The sequence below is a fragment of the Oxyura jamaicensis genome, chromosome 3 (genome assembly GCF_011077185.1).
Source record: "Oxyura jamaicensis isolate SHBP4307 breed ruddy duck chromosome 3, BPBGC_Ojam_1.0, whole genome shotgun sequence".
Classification (NCBI taxonomy): Eukaryota; Metazoa; Chordata; class Aves; order Anseriformes; family Anatidae; genus Oxyura; species Oxyura jamaicensis.
In genome coordinates this window covers 21,357,928-21,385,838 of record NC_048895.1, presented here as the reverse complement: position 1 = coordinate 21,385,838, position 27,911 = coordinate 21,357,928, and the positions used below count along the sequence as shown (strand labels likewise).

At 41.5% G+C, this 27,911-nt stretch overlaps 2 long non-coding RNA genes across 2 annotated transcripts; both read right to left on the bottom strand.

The window, feature by feature from the left end:
* Positions 1 to 13,448: 13,448 nt before the first annotated feature.
* LOC118165262 lies at positions 13,449 to 14,217 on the bottom strand. Its single transcript, XR_004749950.1, has 3 exons — positions 14,111 to 14,217; positions 13,854 to 13,951; positions 13,449 to 13,773 (listed from the first exon to the last, which is right to left on the bottom strand). It is a non-coding gene; the product is annotated as an uncharacterized LOC118165262 (long non-coding RNA).
* Positions 14,218 to 19,529: 5,312 nt separating this feature from the next.
* LOC118165263 lies at positions 19,530 to 21,656 on the bottom strand. Its single transcript, XR_004749951.1, has 3 exons — positions 21,345 to 21,656; positions 21,139 to 21,249; positions 19,530 to 19,631 (listed from the first exon to the last, which is right to left on the bottom strand). It is a non-coding gene; the product is annotated as an uncharacterized LOC118165263 (long non-coding RNA).
* Between the last annotated feature and the right edge of the window lie 6,255 nt (positions 21,657 to 27,911).

The window sequence follows — 27,911 nt, the reverse complement described above, 5'->3', positions numbered from 1 at the left end:
TTGGCAGATATATTTGACATTTTGCAAAGGCCCACTATGTTACTCAGTTGAATGCAGTCCCATTTCCACTTCTGCCTACGGCTATACTAAAGTCTAACTTATATAAAAGTATGCTGCAAAGATAATTGCCTTTATATCTGCGTTGGATGCTGTTTTGGACTACTGCGCTGGATGCTGTTTTGCTGCTTGAGATGGCACCTTTCTCCGAGGGTGTTCATGTGCAGGTGTCAGGGGAGATCTGCTCGCTGTGGTGCTCCCCAAGTCCTCCACAGGCAGCAGCCCCAAACTGGCAGTATGGTAAGGCTCAGCCTGCATTTTATTATCACTTGCTGACATCTACTGGCTACAGTATGAATTATTTCAGAGGTCTGCCGAGTGGGGATGAGGAGCAGGCCTTGATCTGGAGAGGCCTTCTCTGGCAGAGCCCTCTGTGGCCTCCATGACACACCAGGCCTGACCATGTACTGCTGCATGTGCTGACAGTTCAAGGGGGCATGGTGCCATTCTTTTGCAATATTCCCCATTTTTCTCTGTTTTTATGGAAAGTCTCTTTGTTCAGTGGTCTGTGCAGGTCCCAGTGTATGTGGTGAGGGAAGGTGGTGGTGCTGGTGGGGATGCAGAGAGGCATGTTGATCCAGGCATGGGCCAACGGTGCATTGTTTGGAGCACTCTCCTTAGGCTGAAGCATGTGAGCAGCTTTTCACATTGCCCTGGCAGAGCTGGGGAATTTGGGGATTGAAGGAAGGCCGTGGGGTTGTCATGTCCCCTTATACTATCCCTTTCCCCATATTTGCAGAAGGAAACTGTAGGGAACTCCCTGATATGGAAAAGGTTTGTGCTCTTACATCATGGCCATGGCCAGTGCCTCCCTCAGAAGCCCGTTGTGTACAACCAGTTTGCTGAAAAGACAAGGAATGTGAATAACTTGCTCATGGCCAACAGAATAAAATTCCAGTTCTTCAAGTGTGTGCTTTTAAGGCACTTCATAAGCATCAGCAGATTAAAGCTAAGGTCATCCCTGGCTGTTGCAGGAGCTGCTCTAACTATCCCTGTTTTCTGGATAGGTCTGTTGACAGGAAGAATTGCAAATAACTGACTACAAGCCACATGAGAGATGGCCAAATGTACTCTTTTTATGCAGGCGTGAGGGCATTTTGAGCAGATCTCTGGTGCTCCAAATTAGTTCTACCTCAAAGTATTTACCTGGAAATGTTTCAAGCAGTTATTTGTTTGTAATATGCCACTTAGAAACAAGACTGTAGGATCACAGGGAACCTCAGTAAACTGGCATTACTTTTTGTGGGCGCTATATGTCTGTAACCTCGGAGTGTTACGTAGTACTGTAAGCTTTTTCCATGCACTAGAAATCACATGGATGCTGCTGGCATATTGAGTTTTTTGACCCTTCCCTATCTTGGCATAAATGCCATCTTGGGTGTGTTGTAGGGTTGCCTGTAATTAAGAGCTGCTTTCAAAAATAATTAATCAAAGCAAAACCATCACAGGTCAAAGAAAAATATTGATGCAGGAGAAAATACTCATTGGGAATCCAATGCCCCTTTTACCTTACTGTGCTCTTTTTCACTGAGCTGGAAGAAAATAAAATTAATCACCTCAATGTACATTAATACACAGATGGTAATTGTGTCATTTGCTGTATCTTAAATGCTGGAACTGATTAGCTTTTATCAATCCTCTCAGCACTTTAAGAGGACAAGACACCTAGTAAACAAAGACAAAGTATTCTTGTCTCATAGAAGCGATGAAAGGACAGGCTATTTAAAACAGATAGTATTTTTTACTTTACTCAGTGCAAAACAAGCAGCTAGTTTGCCAGCCATGAGAGCCTGTAAAAGCAACTTGGGTTTACTAGTTATCTAAAATCTTATCTCCTCCTGTACATTAGCGTGTACATAGCTAGTGGAAAAGATTTCTTTGTTTTTAATATGTTGATGTAAACCTAAAAATAGCTCTGTCATATTCAGAGTTTATCCATTGCCAAGAAAACACAAGTCAGCATTGCAAATCACAAAAGGAAAAATCCAAAGGCCTGCACTGAAGAGAGGTGTGGCCAAAATATTACCCGAATAGCAGACGGTGTGAACTGATATATAAGCACTTCTGGCCATTCCTATTAGAAATGATGCACTGTGTGGGATTCACTGATCCAAGCCAAATGACAAACACAAAGAAATCACGAGTTGTACAAAGGAAGCTTTCTGTGTTCTCAGAGCTCAGAGTGTCATCTTTTGGGCAAGCTTACCTGAATTACCTTCTCAGAAAGAATACACTAAGGCAGTAGCTCTCAAGCTTTTCTTATTTGTAACCCTTGTAACTTTTTCCAGTGAATGTTTAGGTTCTTGCAAAGAAAATATAACTATTTGCAATAGACTTGCTTTTCTTAGACATTCCTTAGACATAGCTCACAGACACCCTATGGTTCACAGCTCATACACTGGAAAACCCTGCACTTAAGGCTTAGTATCAGTAAAAAGATGTAAAACAAATTATTTCTTAAATACAGAACCTACAGATGGTGCAGATTTGAAATTCCTGATTTCATGAAGAAAGGTTGAAGGAATGAGTCCAAAACACTACCCTAAATGCTCAAGCAAGGATAAAATCAAGGAAAATAATAGATTAAGGAAAGGAATGTGTTTCCTTTTTGACACTTATTAGGAGATGACACACATGCTTTGGCCAGGTAGAAAAGTGGACAGCACATGTAGCCAGCAGGGAGAAGTCATTACACTGTATGCCACAGCTGGGATCTCTGTGAAAGATAGTAATCCTAGTAATCCTTTGGGCCTGGCATAGCTGTGCTAAGTGGGCTGACTTAGAGCTGCCCTTGCATGCCAAATTTTAAAAATTGTTTTCCAACTGACACAGAATTGAGCAAAGCAAGACATTGTGGTTAGCACCACGCAGACCTTTTGGCAGAGGTGGTGAAGAGTTGTAGATTTCTTGGTTTCCACTAAAATTATGGCTATTCAGACTTCTGCTAGCACAAAACATGACGTGGTGAGATGACAAATACCAACCCCAAATTTTAAGACATAATTCAGGGACTTGTGTATTAAACAGTCACTGTATAATGAAAATTGCAGGGTTTTTGTGTTCCAAAACAATTGTAGGATTGTGTGTGATTTTATTTTCCACAACAGAAAGCTACAGATAACTACATTGTTTGCAAAACCACTGCTGTAATGCAAAATGAAGACTTTACTTTTACTAAAATAATCCAGAAGTACGCAGTTGAAACTCCCACAGCAACTTTACCCTGCCATGTTACAGCTATATACCTGCTGTTAGACTTGCAAATGACCCATTTCCACGAGGATGAAACACAAAGTGGAGCTGATACAGATCCTAACATCTGCAAAGTTTTATATCACAATCAGTGATGCTAGTGTTGGTATATATTTCCCCATGCACTTCAATTTCTCAGTACAATATCAAATATATTCTTCCCCTTTGCTTTAAAAATCAAAGTTCAGTGAAAAGTAAAAATAAATGCTGCAGCGACTGCTGAGGGAAGTTGACTCATTGTCAGAGAAATGATTTGTAATGGCATTTTTGCCTTGGTTGGTCTTTCTTTTCAGGCAGCTAGCTATCTGGATAATACAGGAAAAGGCTTCTATGGCAAGAACTGACGGTGCTGCACATTACTTTACATGTGCAGAGAACTCATGCAGAAAGCCTGCTTCTAGACCTGCTATCCATTTGATAGCCATTATTCATTCTTCTAGTACCATCACATCCTCTCAATATCTTAGTCATTTCCCATATTTTGGGCTCAAATGCTTTCAAGGAGTTTTTCTCACAGCTCGGTGTCACAGTAACCCTCCCTCATGCCACACTTCAGCTGTGACAGGAACCCCACAGGCAAGCCAAGAGTTAATGCCCCCCCCAGACCAGCCAGGGGCCCTACAGCTGCTCAGAGCTGCCAAGCAATTAGGCTTGTCAACATCCCTCAAATAAACTCCGGCAGTATTATCAAACCCCATTGTTACCTGATCCCCCAGAGGCCGGGGATGCTGTTATATCAGGGCTGCAAGCTGCAAAGAGCCATGCCTGTTTTCTTTTTTTAATTCTGGGTGACCCATCCCTTACTTTACTGGTTGGAACTGAGGCTCAAGAAAGATGGATCTTTTGGGAAAGGATTAAGTCTGTGCTGTAATACCAGCCTGGTGGGAAATCACGGTGTGTTTTACTCAGGGACCACAAAAGGAACTGGCTGCCTTGTGACTTACCCTCAAAGCAATAGCCTGCTTCAGTGGACTACCTTAAAAATAACGGGATGCAAGCTGCCATCTTAAGGAGAAAAACATTGCCAGAAAAGAGTATTTATTGTTCCATCTAGGGTTGCTACCTTGGAAATACAAAACCCAAGTCACTTCAGACAAAGGGCTGCTGTGCAGGCACAGATCAGTCTATGTGCGGGCCAAACTGGGCAGTGTGATTGGAAAGCAGGCAGATAAAAACCCTACCTGAAGCCAAGGATGTGCTTGGAAGACTGAGTTCCAGGTTCAGCAGTGGCACAGTAAGCCCATGTATTTACAGAGTCATGCAAAGATGGCAAAACCACAGTTTTTCCTTGAATGCATTATTTTTAGCTTTCGTTATTGCACAGAGATGCTGAAGATTTGTTCTGAACTAAACAACGCACTTGTCTCCACCTGAGTCTCTAGCCCGTCTAAAACAATTGCCCCAAACTCACCGTGTGATTATTGCAGTTATTTGGCATTTGGAAGCCCGTTGTTCTGGGGACACCAGCAGCTAGCACAGGTGGGGCAGGGAGGTGGAACGAGCATGCCACCACAGTTTTGTTGGAACAGGCAAAGGGCAGTGATGTAGCAAGGATTTAGGAAAAGGCACGGCAATCCCAGACATGCCTGCGAGACAGACAGCACCCGGGGACAAAGATTGCCAAGCCCTGCAGCTGGATGAGTGCCAGGCGTCTCTTCCAGGACAGCCTTTCAATTTTAAGCCTATAGGGTGAAATCTTTTTTTGTGTGTGTGTGTGTGCTTGTTTTAATAAAGCACAGCACACTTTGCTAAATTTATTTATTTTTAATTTGGTGACGTTTTTGAGAGCAAGTAACTATCCCTGCTTTCTAGAAAGCCAAACAATTGCATGCAAATGCACAAACTGGCATGCACAACAAATAGGCTGACAGCTTCTGGAGTTGCTTTCTGTTCAAAATCCAGAATTTATATTAAAATCTTCATCTGGGTTCCAAAGCAAAATTTTTTACTGGCTGCAAGCAAAATATAAAGAAAGATGAAAAACACCTGATACAAGAGGAACTTGTAGGATGGAAAATACTCAGGATGCAGAACTATTCTCTTTCAATGTGCAGATAATACACTATGCATTCAGGTGGATAAGCTTTACTTTAGCATGAACACTGCTTACCCTTTTACACGGGGATGGAGAGGCTGACCCTTTAATACAGCAGCCATGATTTATTCACTTTCATTGTATCAGGATGACTCTCGGTGTTCAAATATGCTTTTTTTCCTCATATGAGAAATGATATTGTATCAAGGCCAGTGCTGAATTACAAAGTGATTTCCCTTCTCTACCCAAACCAGTTTGTGTTATTTGTAAATCTAACAATACCAAAGATTCAAAGGTCTATTACTCAGCGTCTCTTGATTTCCCTGTTTCATTTTGTGCCCCTTATCGATACTCTTCAGAGCTCAGGGCTGAAGCAACATAATGGGAGCCTGGAGACATTGTCTGCATCTCAACTAGGGTCTTGGCATTTGGTAACAACACCAGGTTGTCTTTTTTTTTTTTTTTTTTTTTTTTCTTTTTTTTCTTTTCAGAGCAAAACAGCTGGTGAGTATTTGAGTGTGTACTGGTGGCAGAGAACTTGTAGTAGAACTGGCCATGACTCCTGCTGCAGAAATGGTTACAAGACACTAGCACCGAGTGGAGAGATGTGACAGATAGATAGGACACTTGCAAAATATGCTTATTTTCTGCTGGTCAGAAGTTACAGATTATTCAAGAGGCTTGGGGTCCTTCCAGATGCTTTCTTCTACGTTATGTATGTCTCGCGTGACTGAACAAAATCTTCTCCTTAACCTGCAGGCTTCTTTCATTTAAGTTTTCTGAACCACCTTGCTATTTTAGTTATGGGAGTTAGAGATTATTTAAAGATGAATTCACTGATGTGTCAACAATGTTTGTCTGATTACTTTGGAGGGTGAAGAGAGACTATAAGTGCTTGAGGGAAAAGCCCTGTTTGTTTCTAATGCCTCAAGAGGTATCATTTCTGAAAAGGGGGGAATCGCTGCGGAAGAGGTGTTTTTACTGGGCTTGGCAGATACATATTCGTAAATGTGCACATCAAATGCACATTAATACATTATTCACTCAGTCATTCAGATGAACTGACACATTTATTTAATCCTCAAAGACATTATAGTCTAGATCGACAGAACCAATATTAGTGGGAGACAGAAAAATTGCATATTTGCTTTTCTTGCTGTACTTTATATTCCCCTCTAAAGTATTAAGTCTTGGCTTTGCTATTCACAGATGCATCCATCTCTTATTCATGCATTACATAACAAACTGCTCATGCTGCAGCTGGTAGATATATCAGATAAATGCAGTTTCAGACTTAAAATGCAGTCAGGACTCTCGAGCCTGTAACTTTGACTCTGAAGTACATGCACATGCACACACACATGCAAACCCTAAAGAGGTAAGTTTTCAAAGATGCTGCCATTAAATTTCATGAATAGTCTGGGAAGCCCAGCTTGAAAAAATTAAACCCCAGTTTTAATGAAACAAAGAACAATAACTTGGGAGACTCTAGAGTTAAAGAAGAGTATTAAAATATACCAAATGATGCTTTCCCCTGCTTGCTATTAACATGCTTTTTTAAAAAATATTTTTTTATTTTTATTTATTCTCTAAATTCATGCATACTGTCTATAGCTACACCAGGACATTATTTAAAATAGTCTAATTCTGGAAAAACTCTGCAAAACCAAGGGCAGTGGCTCCAGATGAACGCTAACGCTACTGAGTGCCCAGTCAGGTCTCAACAGCTCCCCATCACCGATCATTCCAAGTCAGTCCTGGGGAGCATAAATTTCTCCGTAACAGACAACATATTCCAAAGCATGTGCAAAAGTACCTGCCCACATATTCATCAAAGTGTATGGTGAACTTTCATAAATCTCCTGTTAGTTTCCCTCAGCTCTTTTTTCTTGGCTGGTAAGAGGTGCAGAGGATTGATTTTTTCCTTTTAACATTTCAATATTTGATATTATACCGAGGCAGGGTGCTGCCTACATATTGTGTTAGTTTATGCAACATGCTATAAAGAACAAAAATGACATAACAGAAAAGAAGGAAAAAAAAGAGTTTTCTAATGTCTGTGAGCTGAAAAAGAAAATGCGAGCAGCGAATACCCGATTGCAATTTTTATGAGGCAATTAGCTGATTGCTTTTGTGAAGTAGTGACAAACTTGAGATACCTGCAGTTAGCTGGTGAGTGTGGGGATTTGGATCCCAGCCCACCTCAAATGCAAAGAGGTTCACATACCTCAGCTTTGATATTTCCCATGGTTCAAGTTAAAAAAAAAACACACAGATAAACTACTGTTCCGTCTCAATCATTTATTCCTCAAACATCATTGTCAAGGGGGAGCAAAGCATTGCTGAGAAAAAGTCTATGTAAGAATATTGCCAGATGGATTTGTGCAGAAATGGATAATTAAGTAATGACCAATTAAAATACAATCTGTAAATATAGTAGCAGGAAAATAAATTGTTACAATAGATGTTCATTAACTTTGCATTTTAAATTGTTCTCTCCTAATAACGAACTAGTCTACTCTAATATCAAATCAGAGTTTACTGTTTATCATCTTTTCATGTCTGTTAAAGGCTGTATGTATATTCACATACCTTGACGTATACAATTCACATAGCTACTTTCTGAATAAAGCCACAAAAATTGGGACTTAGTTTCTGCACAAAAGGCTGTAGGAATCTGTACTTTTCAAAAAGGTAAATCTGCAGCAGAAAGCTACTGCTAATACAGAAGAAAATGAGACTTAAACTATCCTCAGCAAACATCACTGGTAAAGCTTCATTAGTATGTATTTTCACATAATTCAATTAGCCAAAATACATACAAATGCTGGCAGTGCTGTTCCCTGCTCTGGGAGTGTCAGTGAAGCTTTAAACAGATCTGAAACAAAATTGCATAAATGGCATGTAAAGCCCTGTGCATACAAAGATACCTTCAGGGTTCTAATAAATTCATGAAACTTTTTAAAGTATGATTTCCTAGCAGGCAATCACTTTTAATTAACAGGATCACCTACAGCAACACATGTCCTTCAAAAACTTACATTATTTTTTCTTTTTGAATTTCAAAGTTTCTGTAGTAAAAGTTGAATAGCTGAGTAGCTTAACCTCAAAAGGATTGCAGGCTTTTATGACAGTTATAAACCACTGTGGTGCCTTCTTTATAAGAAGAAAAGATTCTTAACACAACAGAGAAAGAAGGAAATCTCTTTTTAGTCATAGCTAGAAGCAAGCATTTCCTCCAAAGGTCAGAAAACTTTTCCTCAGTTAAAGAATATTTTTGAGGACATTGCAGGCTACTTGTACAAGTAATCTCTGGTAATTTGCTGCATGAATTAAACATACAATTTCCCATGTTTATTATTTTATCCACTTCAGCATTTTCTTTTATTTCTCTGGGCTCTCAGTATGTAGGTTTGGTAAACATGGGGGTGAACTGGTGAAACTGGCTTCCGTAATGAGCCTTACACTTATGCGGGAGAGAGCAATAGGAAGCTCAGTTCTTTATTCCCAAAAAGCCGTATGAGTTTGCTGAGCACGTCTTTCAGGGCTGCGTGTTTGAGATGGTGTTTGCCACTTGCTCAAAAGCACATTGCCATGTTCCAAAGCTGGCTAATCTTCTTACCTGCAGATTTAAAGCGACAAAATAGTCCGTATTTGGCGTGGGAAAGAAAATACCATGAAAAACATGGTAATAGTGATAGCACTGAAGACAAATTTCAACAGAAGGGCCAAAGCCCTCTCCAGCCATGATCTACATGGCTCAATCCATTGAGAGTGGTGCCCAAGAAGCTTCAGCAGGGTTTGCATAGCTGAAATTAAGGGAGAGGCATGATAAACAAGAATACTTTGTGCCTGGTTTGGTCCAGTAGGTTTTCTAGGCTGCTATGGCTTGGGTGCTAGTCTTCTCTAAGAGTGACCAATGGCAAATATATCTTCTTTGCTTGGCTTTGCAGCTTCCTTCCAGGTGACTGACTGTCCATTTAGAACACAAGGAAGGCAGCAACTGTGAATTTTTGTGTCTTGGCAGAAAGGTCAGCTTCACATTGATGATGTGCATGATGTCTGGTGCAAAAGTGTTGGCACATTTTCCTTGGTGCATTAGGTGAAGCTCTGGGAGCAGAGAGGGGAAAAAAGCCTCATGGAGCATTTGAAAGTCCCACTCAATAATTAGTTCTGAGCCAAAGATGGGCTTCGAAGAGTAGTGAAAGAGTGAAAAGCCTGTTTATGGATCAAACAGCCTTTCTGGCTAAAAGAAGCATGGAGCTCAAGGTGCACCTGTATTTGAAATGAACACGTGGAGACAAAGTCATAGGCCATACAGGACTGGCTGTGCCATAACTAGTTGTGCCGTGTAGATATTAAGGTGCTTGTAATGTTAAGCATCATTTAGATAAATGTGCACCCTATATGCATACAGGAAGGGATCTCCCTGCCTTGGAACGAGTGCCTTTTGATGGCACTCCAGCCAGGGGCAGGCTCAGCACATCCTCTTGGTTTGGCCTGGGGCCTTCTGCAACCTGCCAGAAGGAGCTTTGGAGCTTGGTTGCTCCTCTTCCATGGCTGTCCCATGGCTTGTCTGGTGTTAGTCTCGTCCTGTTTTCAGGCAGAAGCCTACAGGAGCAGAATAACTGTCGTGCGTCTGGGACTTCGGCAAGTCCCCTCTCTCTGCTTTCCAACTGTTGTCATTTCTTTTCTGGGTTAGACTACCTTTGGAGCAGCAGCTTATTCTTTTTCTGTTGTTGTACAGCACCCAGTAAAGGTTGCTTTTATCTTGGCTGAGGCCTCCAGTTTTCACAGACGGCCGAATATAGAGATTTACACCTGAGACTAAAGTAATATTCCTCTGCACAGGGAATGCTAATGCTTAATTGTTAGGAAATGCAAATAAAACTTCAGTCTCAGACCTGTTATACACACAGAGTTACACTACTGGCAGCATTTCTAATTGTTTCAATAGACCGAGCTTTGCTGTATTTTTATTGAAATCAGTGAGTGCTTGTGTACATGTATGCCTGTCTGTCTACCTGTACCAAACAAAACGTAATCCGTGTCCATACACCATGCGTGTATAGTCGAGTATGCAGTGTTGACATGGATTACTGTATATTTTACTGTAGCCAGCAGCTGGATTGTAAAGGACAACCACTGGACAACTAAAACGCATTCAGAAGGACACAGTCACAGCACAATCATCAAGATATGCCCAAATAAATTAGCATCATGCAAAGTTAGGCAATGTTTAATTCATAGACTGTGGCTATATTTAGCCATTTTATTATTTGCGATATAATCCATTCATTTATTGAAGGTTAATGCCAAGATTTTCTCCTGGGCATTTGGTAGATATGTGACAGGTCAGTGTAGCCCTTTTGATCTGCATCTACTAGATGAGTCCATTTGCTATAAAAATATTATGTGTGGGTGGGTGCGCACGTGCAAGGCTGCCTGTTGTAAGCAAACTCTACAGAAACAGGGAGAATTCCCTAACCACTCTTGACACCTTATGTCATCCCATTTTTCCTGGGAAAGACTACACAGAGGAAAGAAATATAAACAGTGGCTTACGAAAGAAGTGTCACTGCCTTCATAGGCAGGATGATGTTGATTTTTGCAAATGTATGTGTAAAGGTTAATGGCTGAAGAGAAGAGGAATTGCCACTGAATTCTGAGGCACACTGTGAGGAAGTGCCTCAGTGGAGGAAGGTCTCACAGGGCAACAGAGAAAGAAATCTTGAAAATTATAGGAAGTGTAGGAGGACTGAAGAACAGAAGACAAAGCATCAAGATGGAAGAGTTTGAGTGGAGACATTGAAAGGTGAATATCCTGAGACTGTGCCTGAGAAATGATGTTTGTTCTGGTGCTGATGTGATCAAAAATAGAGCTGGCGTAATTGAATGGAGAATATGGATAGCCTAACCAGGCTGAACAGGGTGGATTAAACTGTTCTTCTGCAGAGAAGCTGGACTGAACTGTGTAGAAATTTAATATATTTTTGACAGGGCTTTGAAGGAATGTGATTTGGAATTAGTGACAAGGTTTTGAAGGAGGAAAACTTTTATATAGATCACACTGTCTGGAGATGTGCCTACTGCCAGTCATTTTGATAGCTAAGCACAAGAGTGTCTGATTTTCAAAGGTGCTGAGCACACACACACTTCACAGGGGATTATTTTCTTGTGGTCCTTGACACTCAAAAATAGGCCCGAGGTGTCTGACCATTGAAGAACTTGGACGTTACTATAAAGGAGGAAGGAAAACTCATAAAATCATATATGTGGAGAGAAACACCGAGTCTTTTTAGACCACAAGATGAGATCTTTTATTCAGAGGATAAAGCTCAATGTTGTAGAATTTCCCTGGTCACTACGTAGCTTAAAAATGCAGGAGAGGAAAGATGTATTGAGAAAGCTGAGCAAGGCGGTGTAGGTCTGACCAAACCCCTGTATTTCTACATAATCCACCAGCATTAGGGAAGGACTCACAAGTAGAGGCTTCACTGGCACTTAGATGACTTGTGACTCTGGAGGAAACCTCTTTTACACTTCTTTTACATTTCAGGTGTCTTCTATGCAGTCTAAGCTTTGTAGTACCTGTCAGGTTCCCAGACCCTAGGCTGTTCTTTGTGACCTCTCCTCAAGATACCAGAGAGCATTGTGTGGCAGGTGACGTTATCAACAGAATTAATGAATCTCTTGGTTAATAATGATAGCAGAAAAGGGGATCTCCTGCAAAGAGTGAATCTTCTCCATGGCCATTCCCTTTTCCAGGTGATACCCTTCTGCAAGACAAACTTTCTGCAGGAGATGAAAGTGTGCAGAAGACATTGGGAGAAGGATAAGGCTTAGAAGAATAGTATCTGCTTCTAAGTCTGGCTAGAAAATCAGGTGTGGCTTTCAGTATACAAAACTTTCTTCCAGTCTGGAGCAAGATACATAAAGGCTGGGAACAGCCTCTCCTGTTTGGACTTAACTGTACTGGCCAATTGGGCAATTTGAGAGAAGATTGTGGATGGTACCTCCAGAGTGGGAGAAGTAGTCGTTTGGTTCACCTGGACAGAAAGAGGCATGAGAGGGTGGGGAGGCAGCCAGCTGCTGCCACTTGGCCCGTAAGGACTGGGCAGTACTTGACACCAGCCAACACCTACCCAGGGAATCTGGGATGCCCAGTATCCACCGGAGTTAGGAGTGCTGTCCCTCTGCTTCTCAAAAGTGCGTATTACTAAATACATATTGATAGCATTTGTTCGTTCACTCCTAGGACTGCAATCAGCATGAATTTAGTTCTCCTGGGATGTTTTGGCAGCCAGAGACACCCATGCCTTCCCTTTCATTGTTTGCTCTTGGGTGAATTGAGTGGGATTAGGTTCTTCTTTCCCACCCATATGAGGAGGCTCCAGGTGTTGAACCTCTGGTTGGCTCCTTTGCTGTTAAGAGAGGAAAAGACATGTAGGTTCCCATGGAGGCTATTGCTCTCAGATTGTGTTTGGCTCTTATTTTCTTTATGAGTCAAGCAAATAATGCTGGCAAACTATTTTCTCCACCAAATGTCTGTGGCTGCATCATAACAGAGATTATTAACTACCAGGCATCGCTACATCACTGCGGTGTGTAGCTTTTTCGTATTTCTGTACTGAAATAGTAACTTTGGTGTCAGTTTGGTGTGATGCAAGCTGCTATTTGAGCAGTGCTTTATGCTGCCACATGGGTGAGTCAGCTTCACTTCTAGCATCACGGCCTCGTGCTGCGGCTGTCCACGTGTGTTCCTTTGATGGTGGGCGCCATAGCGCTGGACTGCAGAAGGTGGTTTGTACAGACTGCAGGAGAAATTAGTCCATCCCAGCATATACTTGTATTCCTACACAGCCAGCTGCATAGGTGAGGAAAATGGGTGAAAAAAAAAAGTAATAAATGAGTTCAAACTCACTTATAGCTGCAAATTGCTGAAGGATGAATAAATCACAACTTCTCAGTAAAATTCATGGAGGCAAAACAGTTTTGGGTTTTTTTCTGCCTGTATTTTCAAATAAACTTAAATTCAGCAGTAGGTTTCCTTTACTCTTGCTGAGTTTTGTGAAGCTGGATTGCAGTGGGTGGTACATTTCTGCCAGTTACACTCCTCAGTTCCACTAATTTTACTTTTTATGACTGTAGGTTGCAAAGCATTTTTCCTTGAGCTTGGTACTTAGACATAGGCAAAGGTGCAAGTCCCTCTTCCTTGGGATTTGCTTGCAGAGGAGTAGACCTACGTCCACCCACCATGAAACTGAGCCTGCCCCAGTGTGTTTAAAGCAAATACACGAGGCAAGTACTTCTGTGCCACTTCCTGGAAAGCACTAATTGCTTTCTGTGGAATAATGACTTGTCCTGCTGTCATGGGTTATGTTGGTTCAAAGCAGCTTCTGGGTTTTGGTTGGCCCCAGGTACAGAACCTGAAAAAAATGGCCCTTTCAGGAAAAAAAATACTTCTCTTAGGCCACACCTCATCATGCCACATTAAGATGTTATCTACCTCAGAGCAGGAATTCTGTAGCTGGGAAAACAGACCTCCGTCTGATGGCAAGGCAGGTAGAGGAAGAGAGGAGCAGAGCAAGGGGGAAATCACGTTCCCTGTTACAGATACCAACACAGAGGAGGAAAAAAAAAAAAAAAAAGATCAAGATAGCTGTAGGGCAGGATACATTTCTAATCAGGGTTTAAATCTGAAATGAATGAATGCTAATGAATTATTACTCCTTTCCTATTAATTAACAGAATGTTTCACAGCACCCTCTAGAGAGCCCAGTCAGAACACTGTTGTGCTGTATGTACGTGGTTTGTGTAGTTCTCCGCTGTCGGGATTATCTCACTATTTTGCAGGGACGAGGGCTTTTTGCTACTTCGACATCAAAGTGCTTGGGACCAGCTGAAATTTGTTGTTACCTTGCTAGAGCAGCTGGTTCTGAGGAGTGCGGTGCCCAGTCTTAACTGCCTTCTTGCTTTTTCTGCTTCGTGTCAAAGTGACTTTAATGTTTAACTTGCTTGATTTAATGCTTACAAGAAACAGAGAGGTGGAAAAAGTCTCATAGAAGAGGGCTGAGGAGTAAAGAAATGATTCAGGAATGTTAGTAAGTAACAGGAGGCTACCTCGCCTCTAAAAACACCTCACTGCAGCAAGGAGAAATACTAAGAAAAGTATTTTAATTTCTACTTGGTTTTGCATGGCTGAGAGCCTGGATATTTAACTTCATGTAGGGAAAAAAGGCTATGGCGTGTGTGCAAGTATCAACCACGATGTAGCCGAGCAGCAGTAAAGCTAGTGCATGAATTAAAGTAGAGAACATATAAAAGGAAATAAAAGGATCTGCCTAGAGATCAAATGTGGCATTTGTACAGAACCTTATTCAAAATGGATACAAATGCATCAGTTCCTCAGAATTATAGGTGAATCAAAGGAAAATTACATCCAGGAAGATAAAGCAATCGACCAGCAGCCTTACCATGTGAGAGGCAGAGATGCAACTTTGAAGCTTCCCATACGGCTTGCCAACGAGCCAGATGTTGCAGGTGGAACAATGTCCTTTCTGGCTTAGCATCTGGTTCCTGTCGTTCTGATCTGTAGAAAAGGGAGACGCGGAAGGATGTGGTAAAAATCATTTTATAACTTCATTTAAGAAAGGAGTCTTTTTCTGGTGTTTTTGTAATAAAATCATTTTTGAAACGAGCAACTTTCTTTGGAGGTGGAGGTTATGACATGCAAATGAATATGAAATCTCTACTTTTCACTAGCACGGGCCATTCTGGAACCTGCTGTTTTTCTTAGAGCTTGATACAACTTATATTTTGGCCACTAAGAGGCTGTGTAACCCAGGAGGGTAATATAACCCGGGAAAACTGGGCTTCTTAACATTTGAGGGGAAGTATTAAATATTTGTCAGAGCAAAGATTTGGGATTTGTTTCCACTTGGTTCCATCTTTGGCTCTGTCACCGTCATTTTTCAGCCCTAATGTGTCCCTTAGGCTATCCTCACCTCTTTAAGGGTGTAACAGTGATTAACTTCCTCATAAATGTGTATAAACCAATACCAATCCATAGAAGTTTTTAATACTTTTCATTTTGGGTGTGAAAGTAGTTCAAACTCTGGTTTGAACTATTACAATCTTGGTAATTTCGGTCTGGTCCTTACTGGTATTTGAAGTTTCCCTTAACAAGATGCATTACCCAGATTTAATCAAAATAGAAAGTGAGTAACACCAGTTGTCCTTCCTTCCTCTTTCTTCCTCTCTATCCGTAGTCCACCTCCAACAGGAAGAAAGATGCAGTTGCTATTGTACTAGGGTACGTAAACCCAAAACACTGCCTACTTTGAAAAATTGACTGTAATGGTTCTCTTCCATTTACTGTTTTTATAATGAAGTCTCGTTGCTAGTAATTGCAGTCAGTTGTGTGCTTATTTATTGGTTAATCTGCTGGTTAATCTGTGTTTTTTCTCCTACTTGAGTACTTTTCTTTTCACCACCAGTGCTGAGCTTGCAGCATGTGAGAGTGGTAATACTGCTGCAAAATATCTAAGACCTGTAGATTTAGGACGGAATGTCAGGTTCACCAAGAGGACATTGCTAAGCAGATCACAAGGCAAATGACAGGAAAGATGAGTACAAATGAGTTGATCGCTGTGCCAGAATTCAATTGCATGTGGCTGCTGGATCCTTGTGATAGTTTACCGTGAAGGACAGCAGGAACATTTCTTATCCTTTTCACGATGAGCCACACATCAGGCCAACAGCAAAGTCCCTGTTTGAGGTCGGTTTTATTATTGTAAATCCCAAAATGGTTTTTATTTCCCCAAAAGTTGTAAAAAAATAAATAAATAAATAAAATTATTGCTCCAAACACCCGCCTATGACCACTGGAAAGGGGCTCATGAAACTCCATATATGCAGCCCTGTAGGCAGTGTCACACAGAATATGATATGACATGGAAACATAACAGACACTGACAGGTTATCCAAGTGCTCCCAGCAAGAAGGCAAGTATCTTAGTACCACTGGCACATCATTATAGAAATTACCAGTGAGCTATTGTCTGCTGCAGGTTTCAGAAGGGACCTCTGGGGAGAGGAGTGGGGTTTCTACAGAGGTCGGTTTGTGGGAGAGGATCCCACTGCAACTGGGCCACCAAACAGGGATTAGCAATTAATTAATTCATGACAGTGAGAAAGCTGGTGGCTGGGGGAATCTGTGGCAAGGCCTGCACAAAGCCTTGAAAGGATTTCCTCTTATCATTACTTCCACATCACGATCGCCAGAATCAGACCCGTGTTCTACGAGAAGCCCATGTCACTACTGCTGAATGCTTGCTCTAATTTCTGAAAGTAATTATTGCAATTTATATCTGACCTTCTGACCTGCACAGTTAAAAACAGGTGATATCCAAGGCTTCTGGCAGAGTCTGGGTGCTTTGATTATGGTAGCTCCATCAACTTCCTTGCTTCCTCCTGTGTCTCAAAGGCCAGAGTTTTCTGCTCTACTTTTTCCACTAAATAAAAATGTTTCTGCCTAGATCCTTCTGCATTTGCGCCCTATGGTTATAAAAACATATTACTAGACTTGGCCTCAGGCCATGAGATGAGTCCTCCAAAAACGCCTCATCCAGATTTTGCTCCAAATTTGAGTATTTGTCTCTAATGTGCTATCCTTTTGGAGGGGGAGTGGAAGCTAGAGGCATTGGAGACAGAGTCAGACCCTATATTTGGACAGACTCCTTCACTTTAAAATTGTACAGAATATTACCCATGAATTTTAGCAGGCTGAGAAATCATATACGATTCCCTTTTATAAGAGCATTTGCTCCAATTAAACCTAAATCAACAATCTTGTTATAGATGAGGTCTTCTGTGTGGTTTTGTGTGTGTGTGTTTTCCTGAAAGCAGTTGATTGGTATCATCTTGCCCGAGTTTTGAATGTGATGTGTAAAGGAAAACAAATTAAAATTTGGTACTGAATTCTTCCTGGGTAATATGTCGATCTGGCTTAGCAAGGCTTATATTTATCAGGGAACTTCTACAAACACAGAGATGGTGAGGTGGTGGGAAACAAGCTATGTGGTAATGTTTTATAGTGAAAAGGGCACTTACGCTTTTCGGCTGAGAAAATCATTCCAGCTTTGTGTTAAGAGGCTTGCACATTTTGCTGCCTTCTAGTTCCTCGTGCTTTTCTTTTCCCACCTGCCAGACACTCCTTTGCTTCGTGCTTCTCTTACCCCTTCCCATCACCCTGCAGCCCCATCACAGCCTCCGCTGTGTCAGGGCTTCTGCACGTGCCCCTTCCCCAGCTACCTGAGCCTGCAGCCCTGCGCTGTTCCCTTCTTATGCTACCAGGAGCTTATGGCAGTAAATAAAGCGGGGCTGGGCGCTAGGATGTGACTATCTATATTGTTCCACTGTCAGCAGGCTTCTTGGCTCGCTTGTGGCTTACACCCACTAGTGCTCTCCCAGCAGTGCTATGGCTCCCCTGCATTAGCCAGGGACTTGTCCCGGTGGGCGTTTTGAAGGCAGCCACCCCGTTTGGGGGGAGAGCAAATTTACGTAGATGGACACCGGCCGTTTCGTTCCACTTGGCCACTGAACAGAGAAGCATCCAGGGCCTGTTTTATTTAGCAGTACAGCGTGTGTGTCCGTTCCCCCTCCCTCCCTCCCTCCCCTGCCCTGCTCTGCTATTCTGAAGGCCTCATCTGCCTCTCTCCTGTGCTATTTAGTGCTGTCTTTTCACAAATATCTGTTTTAGACTGCATTATTAATACTTCTGAGTGCTCAAAAATCATAAGATTCTGCAGCGCAGAGAATTATGTCATTGGCTTAAATATTGGAAGATTAAAAATAATACCTTTTAGGCTCCTTTTATTACCTCTGAGGGATTTTTTGGCAGGAGAGGAGAGGTTTCAGGACATATTCTGGTCATGCTTCCAAGCTTTCCTCTGCATCATTGATGGAAATTACCTTTTTATTATTAAATGAGAGTAGAGATTCTCAGCAAATCATACGATCCCAGGAGCAGGGGCTTTAAGTCTGATACAGTTGGCAACAATAATTCAGAATAGAGGAATATCATCAGCCTTCGCTCAAATCTTGCACTTGTCAGAGCTAAATGGAGGGAGTCTTGGCCCTAAAGCTAACTTTGCCCAGAATTCCCAGGAAGGTACCACCCTAAACACAGGTTTAGGCTATGTTTACATGGCACGGCGCAATGCCACATAGAGAAACTGCATTTTGTCAATTAGAGCTAGTTTGGGTATCTTTGTACACCACTGTATTTGTTCACTGTAGATATACTCATTACCTTCTTTCAGCCTCTGCCAGGGCTTTCCTTGTGCGTGATAATGAAGGGGTCCCTTTGTTCCATGGCTGCTGCTGCTGCAGAGGGTAATGGACCATGCTTGGGCAAGCCTGCCACACTGACCTCCAGTGCAACTCCCAACATACTGGAAAAATAAATGGCCAAATCCATCTAAAGATCAAAGCATTGATTTGGGTGCTTAAATGTCATGCTCCCCATTTTGAAAATTTAAAAATTTTATACAGCAGTTAGGGAAAAAATATGGTTGCATTTGTGCTCTTATAAGTGGACACCGAAATATTTTTCCCATTTGGTTATCATCAGAGTGAATCCACATAACTGATTTCAAAGCTTCGAGGCACAGCTTCGCACCCACATGAATAGCCCAACCATAAAACTCGAGATTGAAAACAGAAAAGAATTGCTGGATGGCAGTCTTCTCAAATATACTCTAGAAAACAAAGGGAACTGGTCAGAGAGACCTATGAAGCTTAACACCTGATATCTGGGAAGCAACACACATGAACACCTATATAGACACAAATAGCAGGAAATCAGCGGTAAGCGGGGAATAACGCCTTTCTCTCTTCAGATAAATGCTTCCATCTGAGCTATAGCAGCTTACTGATCCATGAAGGTAGTGAAGCAGGGCACATAATTCATGTTTCAGGCCATTAGAATGAATTGAGCCTCCACAACTTTATAGAAACATCATCTCTTTAGCTCCATTTAAGCAATGTGCTCAGCCTCAGTGAATGCAAACAAGATCTCCAGCAAACAGCTTTTTTTTTTTTTTTGGAAAGCTGTAAGTACTCTCGTGGTCTTAATTTCAGTGATTGTTTCTTATATGATGTTTGCAGGTCTCAGAAGGATGTAAATACCATGAGATGCAGTGAGGACAACTGCAAAAAGTACATGCAACAAGTGTTGAGAAACAATGGCTGCTTCTCCTGGGGAGTGGACCAAATCATCAGACCTACAGAAAAAGAGGAACGTGTACTCCCACCAACTGAGGTAATCTCCTCCTCTGATTTTTCTCCAGGATCAGGAGGACAGAGGTATCACAAGTAGCCTAACTGGATCCCAGTTGCTGAGACTCCAATCTGGCCACCTCAATAGATGCATAAGCACCTCCTGCCACCATCATCAGCTTGGTGGATCAGAGGTCACTCCCATGGGTGGGCTAATTTAGGTGCCGTGCTTCTTTTTTTCACCCTGACACCAATATTATTCTTTACTTAAACTACAGTATCGGTCCTTATTGTATATTTACAGACCATAACCCTAGTCCTTCCTGACTGCTGCACTATAAGCAATAATTATTCATTTTGCCATATTTTCACAGAGGCTGCTGGCTCTTGTGAAATGATTTTCCTTAAAGCTATCCTAGGTGAGACTTTTGGTGGAAAAATAATGATATTGACAATTTTTTTTCCATGTTAGAGAAATTAATTTTTTTCCCTTGGCTGTGGAGTGTCCAGGTGGCACTTGTGTGTAGAGCCCTCCTGGTGTGTGTGGGCTTGTACTAGAAGGGGTGGCCAGCACTGGTGCAGTGGCAAGAGCAGCAGAATAGGACTTTTGCTTTTTAAGGGTCTCATTCTGTTTTCTCAAGGATTTGTTCATATAGGCAAAAATGCTTATGCCCTGAGTCTCAGTTTGCAAGTGTGCAAAATGTTTGTCTTGTGGGGTGTTCTGAAAATTCAACCTATTTCCATGCACTGTGAGATCTTGGGAAGGAAGATGCTGGAGAAACGCAAGGTATGAATTACACCTAAGAGCAGATCATCCAAAGTTACCTTGGAATTACTGAGCAGTGGGGGATATTATCCACACAATTTCATTAAGAACTGCGGGTGTGACTCTGGCGTGTGAAATGATGTAGTGAAAGCTTGTGCAGTCCCGCATGGCATGAGAAATAAATGCCTTAGCTTAAAATTGTGACTTCAGATTAAAGTGCTACATGCAGTTATTTGGTTTCAAAAGTTACTCAGAATGAAAACACATTTATTAGAGTAAGTGCAATCTATATCTGATAAATGGGAACACATCTGGTCCATATCCCTGATACAAACCCCTCAGTATTAATTATATTGATGGTTAAAGCTGAGGAGTGAGTTGAACATTATTTATAGTGATCTTTGCTAAGTAAATCATTTTAAAAATGGCTTTCTAAATGTAACATTTCCTTTTTAAGAAGCCCCACAGAATTAAAGAGGCTTTACAATGCAACATGAAACATATTGCAGAGGGAGAGACAGAAGCTTGCTTGATTAATGCACACGATTATCAGCGATGCAAATCACTTTCACTTATTAAGTCTTGTTTAATATCCTAATGAAGGCTTCCTGAGCAGATTTGATAATTCCAGAGAAAGTGACTGTGAACTAATGCCCTTTCAACATGTTGAGAATGAGCAGTGCTATAAAGAAAACCTCATTTACTATAATTCCCACCAAATGTGGTATCCTTTTCTAGACTCCTACCTCACAGCAGGAGGCAATTAACCTCTTCGGTGCCAGGAGTGATTCCCAACATGCTCCAGCTGTGAAGGCCGTCAGGTCAGGCTTTTATGAAGTTTACTTTCCACTTTTGGTCTGAAAAACCACAATTATGCAAACACGTTAAGAAAGCCCTGAGCAACTCTAGGCTTTGCCGTGGTTCAGTCAGCGTGTGCGGATGCACTCCTTACCTTACAGAGAGCAGGGGCCTGCATCAGCTCCACAAAGCAGCATGCCTCTTGCCTGGAATGCTGTGGTACCATATAGTAATTTAAAGTAGATCTTTCTAGATGCTCCACAACAGCCCAGAAGGTTCCCCTGCTGAATTCCTGGGTGATAGAGCTCTGTTGCTTCGAAGCCTGTACCAGTCATGTTATTGTAGCTGTGGCAGCCTGATGGCAGGAGAGAACACAGGTGTGCTGTGCTAGGTAATGCCTTTTTTTCCATAGGCCTTGCCTCACTTCTAAATTGGGAAGTGGTGGTAAGTGATGGAAAATGGCATGTTTTCCCCTTTCCTCCCTTGACCCTGTCCACACAACGTATGACTTACCATTACCAGACTGTTCCAGAGCATTAGCGTGGCCACACCTATGCAGGGAGAAACGAGCCATTAAGGCACTGGGTTGGAAAGCCCATTACGTCCTGCGTGAGCTGGGAGCCCCTGCATTCGTCTCCAGAGCTATAAGCTTTGCTGTAAACCATGGCCTTTCCCAGCCAGAGCTGCAATTCAGGCTTCTGCAGTTTCGGAGATTTACACATTCCCTCTTTTAATTTAAAAGAATAAAAGCAATGTCAAAGATATAAAGAAATAGCTCTGATGAGGAAAAAAAAAAAAAAAGTGATTTCACCTTGTGCTTATCTGGAGCTTTTCCAGGAAAAACAAGACTCGTAGATAGATTTGTTTTTAAAACAACCAGTCCCCTGGGAGGGAAGCACCTGAGGGGGAGAAATTGAAAGACAGCAAACCCTTAAGAATTTTGTGGACATTTTTTATTAGATCTGTATTAGGGCAAGGAACATGGATTGGACTGTGCTTTTGTAGACACATTCGCGAAACATGTTTTCTAATCCAAGTACTCATATAGAACAGGTTTTTAATATACGTTTATAGTAAATACAGTTTGGTGGTACACATCTCCCATGCGATTGAGAACTGTCATATAAAATGAGACTGTCAGACTGGATTTGTATAGTTATTTCTGTGTACAATGAATTAAGAGCAGCATTTCAGATAACTATAGGTGACATGATGGATCTCAAAGGATATTCACATTTCAGCTGGTAATACAGTCAAAACAGTAAAAATAAGGATACTTCAAGAGCTTGCTTTGTTAAAAATAAAAACACCCAAGCTGTGTCTGCGTCAAACTGAGAGGCTTTTACATACCTTCTAAAACTATGTAAAAGCAAATAATTATTGCAGTCTATCAGGGAACCTTTCACAAGGAAGGCATTTCAGTTTATAGCTATATCATATGTTTAATTTAAACACAGAAAGTACTTGTGGCTGAAAAGCCCACGTGTGTTACAAGAGTGAAAAAAAATGGGCATATGTTGTTGACTTTGGGATATCAGCTGAGGTAGGCTGAACCGTTGTTGTCAAAAAACTGTTATAAATATGATGGTTGCTATATGTGCCGGTGACATTGAAGTTCTGTGCTTGCATGAGGGGATTTTGTGGTTTGGAATTCCTCAAGGCATCAGTCAGAACAGATGTCACCCCCCAAAAAGTCTAATGCCAAGTCAAAGGAGAGGACTTGCTTCTAGTCCTCGTCATATAGAGGAAAATGGAACATTTAAGTAGAACAAAAAAAACTTGAGATATTTTAGTCAGCTTTGCTTCAGAGTTTGAAACAGCTGTTTTTTTCTTTTTTTTTTCTTTGATAAGACTGCTTCAAAATAAGAGTTGTCAACATTTTTTCATGAAAAAAAATGAAAAAATGATATCCAAGAAAATTCTTAACACTTGAAAAATGCTCCTATAGAAAAACAAACAAACAAACACACAATAAAACCATAACACTATATTTCCAGGTGGCCTGCCTCTTGAAAACTTCCCAACAGCACAGTTGCACATGCGCTGGCAGAAACAGAATGAGCATGGCCGTAGACATTTCACAACACAGAGATCAAAAAAGTTTTAACTGAAATAACCGAGGGGAAGCTAGGGGTAAAATGACCATGAGGAATGGGAAGAGTAAATACATTTGGGGTCATATCGTGCACACTGGTGTTATTCAATTCCCACACAGTAGGCACAGGGACACGCGTTGCTAATTTTCATTAGCGGTTGGCCCTGGGGCCGTGACTGTCCCTCTCTGGTATCGACATTTTCTTGTCTTTGTAACCTCTATGTTACCGTAGCGTAATTGGCTTGAGTGAACCCTTAAAGATCCCTGAGTTAGTAGTACCAGTGCCTATTCATCTGTCTCCAGCTGGGGCTACAAGGTGGGGTGCAGGTTTTGTGATAGGTACAGGTGTATCCAGCATCTCGTCTCCATCCCTTTGCCTGTGGGCAGCCTCTCTGCTGGATCTGGCCTCTTTGTGGCCCCTCAGAGCTGAGCTCCATAAAGGTAGAAGCTTGTTATTTTTTGTTGAAGTTCTCCATAATGCTTGTTCTCACAACCACGTCTGAGCGGGCTGCAGCGTGCTCTGACAACTCTACCATTGTTGTCAAGCCGTTGATCAATTGCAACAACGTCTGGTGGATTTGCCCAGGTCTACTTTTGCATTGTGGCTGGTGTGCTTCAGCTAACTCAGTGTTCAACAAACTTTTGTTCTGAGTGTGGACAGTCGCATATGAAATGTACTAACTTTTAGTGGTTGCTTTATAAATTAACCATGCATTTTGAAAACAATAGAGGCATGAGGCAATTATTCCTACTTGCTGCATTGTTTCTCTAATATAAAAATTTATTAATATTCACACACCAACATTGCAATTTTCTGAGGCAGTGCTCTCTAGAAAAGCCTTGTCACTCTTTTTCTTGTTCTTTACCTTCTTACTAGAGGCACAAAAGTGTGTTTCCCCTCTAAGCTGATCTCATTCATATGGCCTGTACAGTAAAAAGTAGTGCGTAGAAGAGTGCTCCTAAAAGATAAGTATCTGTTTCCTAGTTCTGGGAATTTAGCATGTGTAAACATCACAGAAAACTACACCTTTAACATGTAAAAGGATTTAGTACCCACTGCCAGCAGTCGTAAGTAACTGAAACATAGTCCTGAAAAATATCCTAATTTTGTGTTACACAAAGCTGTGAAATAACAAACTCCCCTTCCTCTGATTCCAATGAAGCACTTAATCCTTAAAGAATAATGTCCTTTGTAGATAGCAAATTGCTTGCAAGGAGTAGCAATAAACATGAACCTCCTGTAGATTACTGTTTCTAGGTTGCTGAGTGACTTGAAAGTATCGATGGCCACCAGTCTACTTCTAAAGTAGGCAAGGGGCCCTGCTGCAGATGTTACTATCATAACTGACATACATCCCAATTATACAAGAGAGGGCTTGAGCTGAGGGACTTGGAGTCCAAACTACCCTTTTAGCTACAAAGGTGTTTGCTGTCTGTCCAAATTAAGGCAGTGTTGGGATGTTGTACAGAAATCACCAATCGTTCGGTAGATGTTGGGTGAATAAAGAAAAGAAAGGAGTCTCCATGGATACTAATCCACCACCTTTTATAATACTAACCACACTGTTTCTTTTTTTCTTTCTTTTTCACCTTTCTGAATGTACTGTATTTCTGTGTATTTTCGGTTCAGCAGCACATTGTGTTTTAAAGCTCTCTGTGCCCAAACAGATGAACACATTGTTTTGTCCAGCAGAGACTGGCTCTTCTTGTTGATCTTTTGGTATGAAGTAATACAAGCATCTCCCTCCTAGACAGCACCAGCGTTTAGTAACTATAAATATTTAGGAAGACTTTGCACCAGTCACTACTGATTGCAAATTAAAATCTCATCTAATTCACTGAACAACAGGCTGAAATATTGGTTGCTTCAAAGTAAATGCACCCTTGACCCTTGTGTGCCCAAGACTGTACATAGGCTGTTTATAAATACGCGCGTTTATTATTAATAATCCCAGCCTGTTTGCTACAAGGGCCGAAACAAATCAGTGGCGAGGCACTAGATAATAATGATAAGTATACATAGAGATAAACTAATTTCCAGAGATTAAAGAAGAGTAAATTTCCTAGATGAACTGTAAATTTCACCACCCACCTGTGGGGTGTGTAAATATAGATACTGGGTGGGAAGCAGGTTTTATTTTACTACTGACGTGGTGCAGTGATGAACTCTGACATGTTGCTGACTGTGGTTACTTGATAAGTGTAAGATGTGAAAAGCCAGCAATAACACTAGATGGTATCAGATCTCTAAAATAATATGTGTTTGAAGGTGTTAGGTATAAATATGGCAGTACAAAAATAAAAACAGACAAAAGTATAGTTCATTCATGGGGGAAAGAAACATCAGAGGAAACATCTTTCTTTTTCTGTAGACTTTTAATGAGGAAATTAAGCACTAAAAACAACAACTTTAAAATGGTGCTAATGTTGTGGCAAAGCCAAGTGATGTGCTGCCAGAATTGTACCAAGAAAAGCTTCTGAGAAGTGCTTGTCCTTAGCCACTGACCCTTCTGATACCACCTGAGTAAGACCATTCTCTCCCTGTCTTTGCCTCAAAGACCACCAGTTACTTATCCTCCTTCCTTACCTCCCAGTGCCTTTGCTGCTACTGCCTGTGCTACAGCTGTCCCCTACAACCAGACTCAGACTCTACCTAAACACAGAGTGGTATTGGCCAAGGCTCACTGGCTTCTATTGGTGCTGAAGGCATGTGAGATTTTTTTTTTTTTTTTTTTAAAGTAAAATAAAATTCTTGTGTTTCACCATCAGACTCATGTGTTTCACATTCAGACTCATCAGACATGCAGCCATCTTTTACTGGTCGCAGTCATTAAATCCTTGCTCATGCCAGATCAGTCTAGATTACTTGTGTAACTGGTTGTAAATAGGCCATGTTTGATGGCCTCATGCCATTCAGGCCAAGATTCCTCCGAGTGCTAACATGTTCACCTGTCTTCCCCTGTCATTTAGATGTCTAATGAGAGGATTTTCTGGTCCTTTCTGGCTTTGGGTTATTGCTACTTTTCTCCATTATGTTCTGAATCTTGTAACTTCTTTCACTGCTGTAAGTCATCGTGTTCAGGATGTATTTGTTCCAAAGAATCCACATTTTTTTAGATTCTCAGAAATGTGTGGAATGACTTAAAGCTTCAGACCCAGAGCATAGGGAATGCATCTGTTCCTCCACCGAGAAACCAGGTAAAGCAGAGAAGTGAAACCACGTAAAGCAGAGAAGTGAAACCGGGTCAAATTTCTGGGCACTGTAAGGTAGAGTAGTTTCTTTGAAGTAAACAGACTTAGAACAATTAACACCAGCTAAAGATCTGCTTTGCTGAATTCCTGGAGAGTGCTGGACTGCCTAATGGGACTCAGCAGAGAAGCAACTGTAAAAGGAAGGATCTAAATAAGCAACTGTCAAGCCATGCTTGAGATTGTTCTAGCTGATAATTAAGTCATTAGGATCAAAGACAGGACAAGCAGGATATATCTCAAATGCTCCTGGCCCAGGGAATACTGGGGAAGAACTGCTGGCTTCCCATCCTCACTGCCCCTGCAGCTAGCTGCCCTTGCCTTGGTTATAGTGCCACAAGTCCCTGTTATTTCTTGAAAGCATGGTCTGCACTTTCTTCTGCCCTCTCTTATATTGCTTCAGTGAGAAAGGGACATGAGCATTTCCATTTCTCCTCACCTCCACTGATTTTGTTCTCCGTAATGGCAACAGTACTAGGGCATGTGGATACTGTGTGGATTTTGGAGGGGCCAAGCCAAGATGTTTGCTGGTAAATATGGATTACAGGAATCAGATTACTATGTGGGACATTTTTAAAATATCCTTGTTATCAGAAAGTAAGTGCTTTGCATTTTCTGGGAAACAAGCTCCTTTAAAATGCTTCTGGTTGAGCATCCAAGCGCAGAAGTCACCGTTTAAAGGCTGGCCTCCTTGTCTTGCACCGGTGTGAACAACAGCTCCTGGAGCTCAGCTGGGGCATGCAGCACCAGGAGGCTGTGTTGGAAAGCCCTCAGCACAGGAAGCTCGACATAAAAGCAAAGGCTGAACAGGTGAGTAATAAAAAACAAAGCAAGCACATGTGCCTTACAAATAACAGTACCAAAAGGTTACTGCCGTTACCAGAGCTTTCATGTTAAAGTTACTCTCCCTGAATCACAGACCTGGTTCAGGACGTCTCTGAACCATTACCTGGAGTATGGACAGCAAAGGTAATAGAAGAGGGAAAGTTCCCATATCAAATGCCATCTTGTTGCTTTGACCAGTCACCTTTTAAATATTTATGTTTTATTTTTATCTGCGTATTAGTGAGACATTATTTGTGCACAGGCTGTTAAAAACAGTTCTAAGGGAAACACACTTCCAGCTGGTTTCCTCCTGTTTTCCATCTGCTGTGTGTATGTGTCTTTGGAGGCATTTAACTGTTTCTTGTCATGGTAATTGGTATTTTTTCAGTAGTGAAGGTGGGAGGGGTGGAGGAGAGAAACCCTAAGGCATCTGTGTTTGTGCTCGGTTGATCTAAAAGAGATTATCCTGGCTATTTCCTAATAAACATGATATGCTTTAAAAAAAGGTGGGGTGGGACAAGAGAAGGGTATCATACACCAAGTTACATTAAG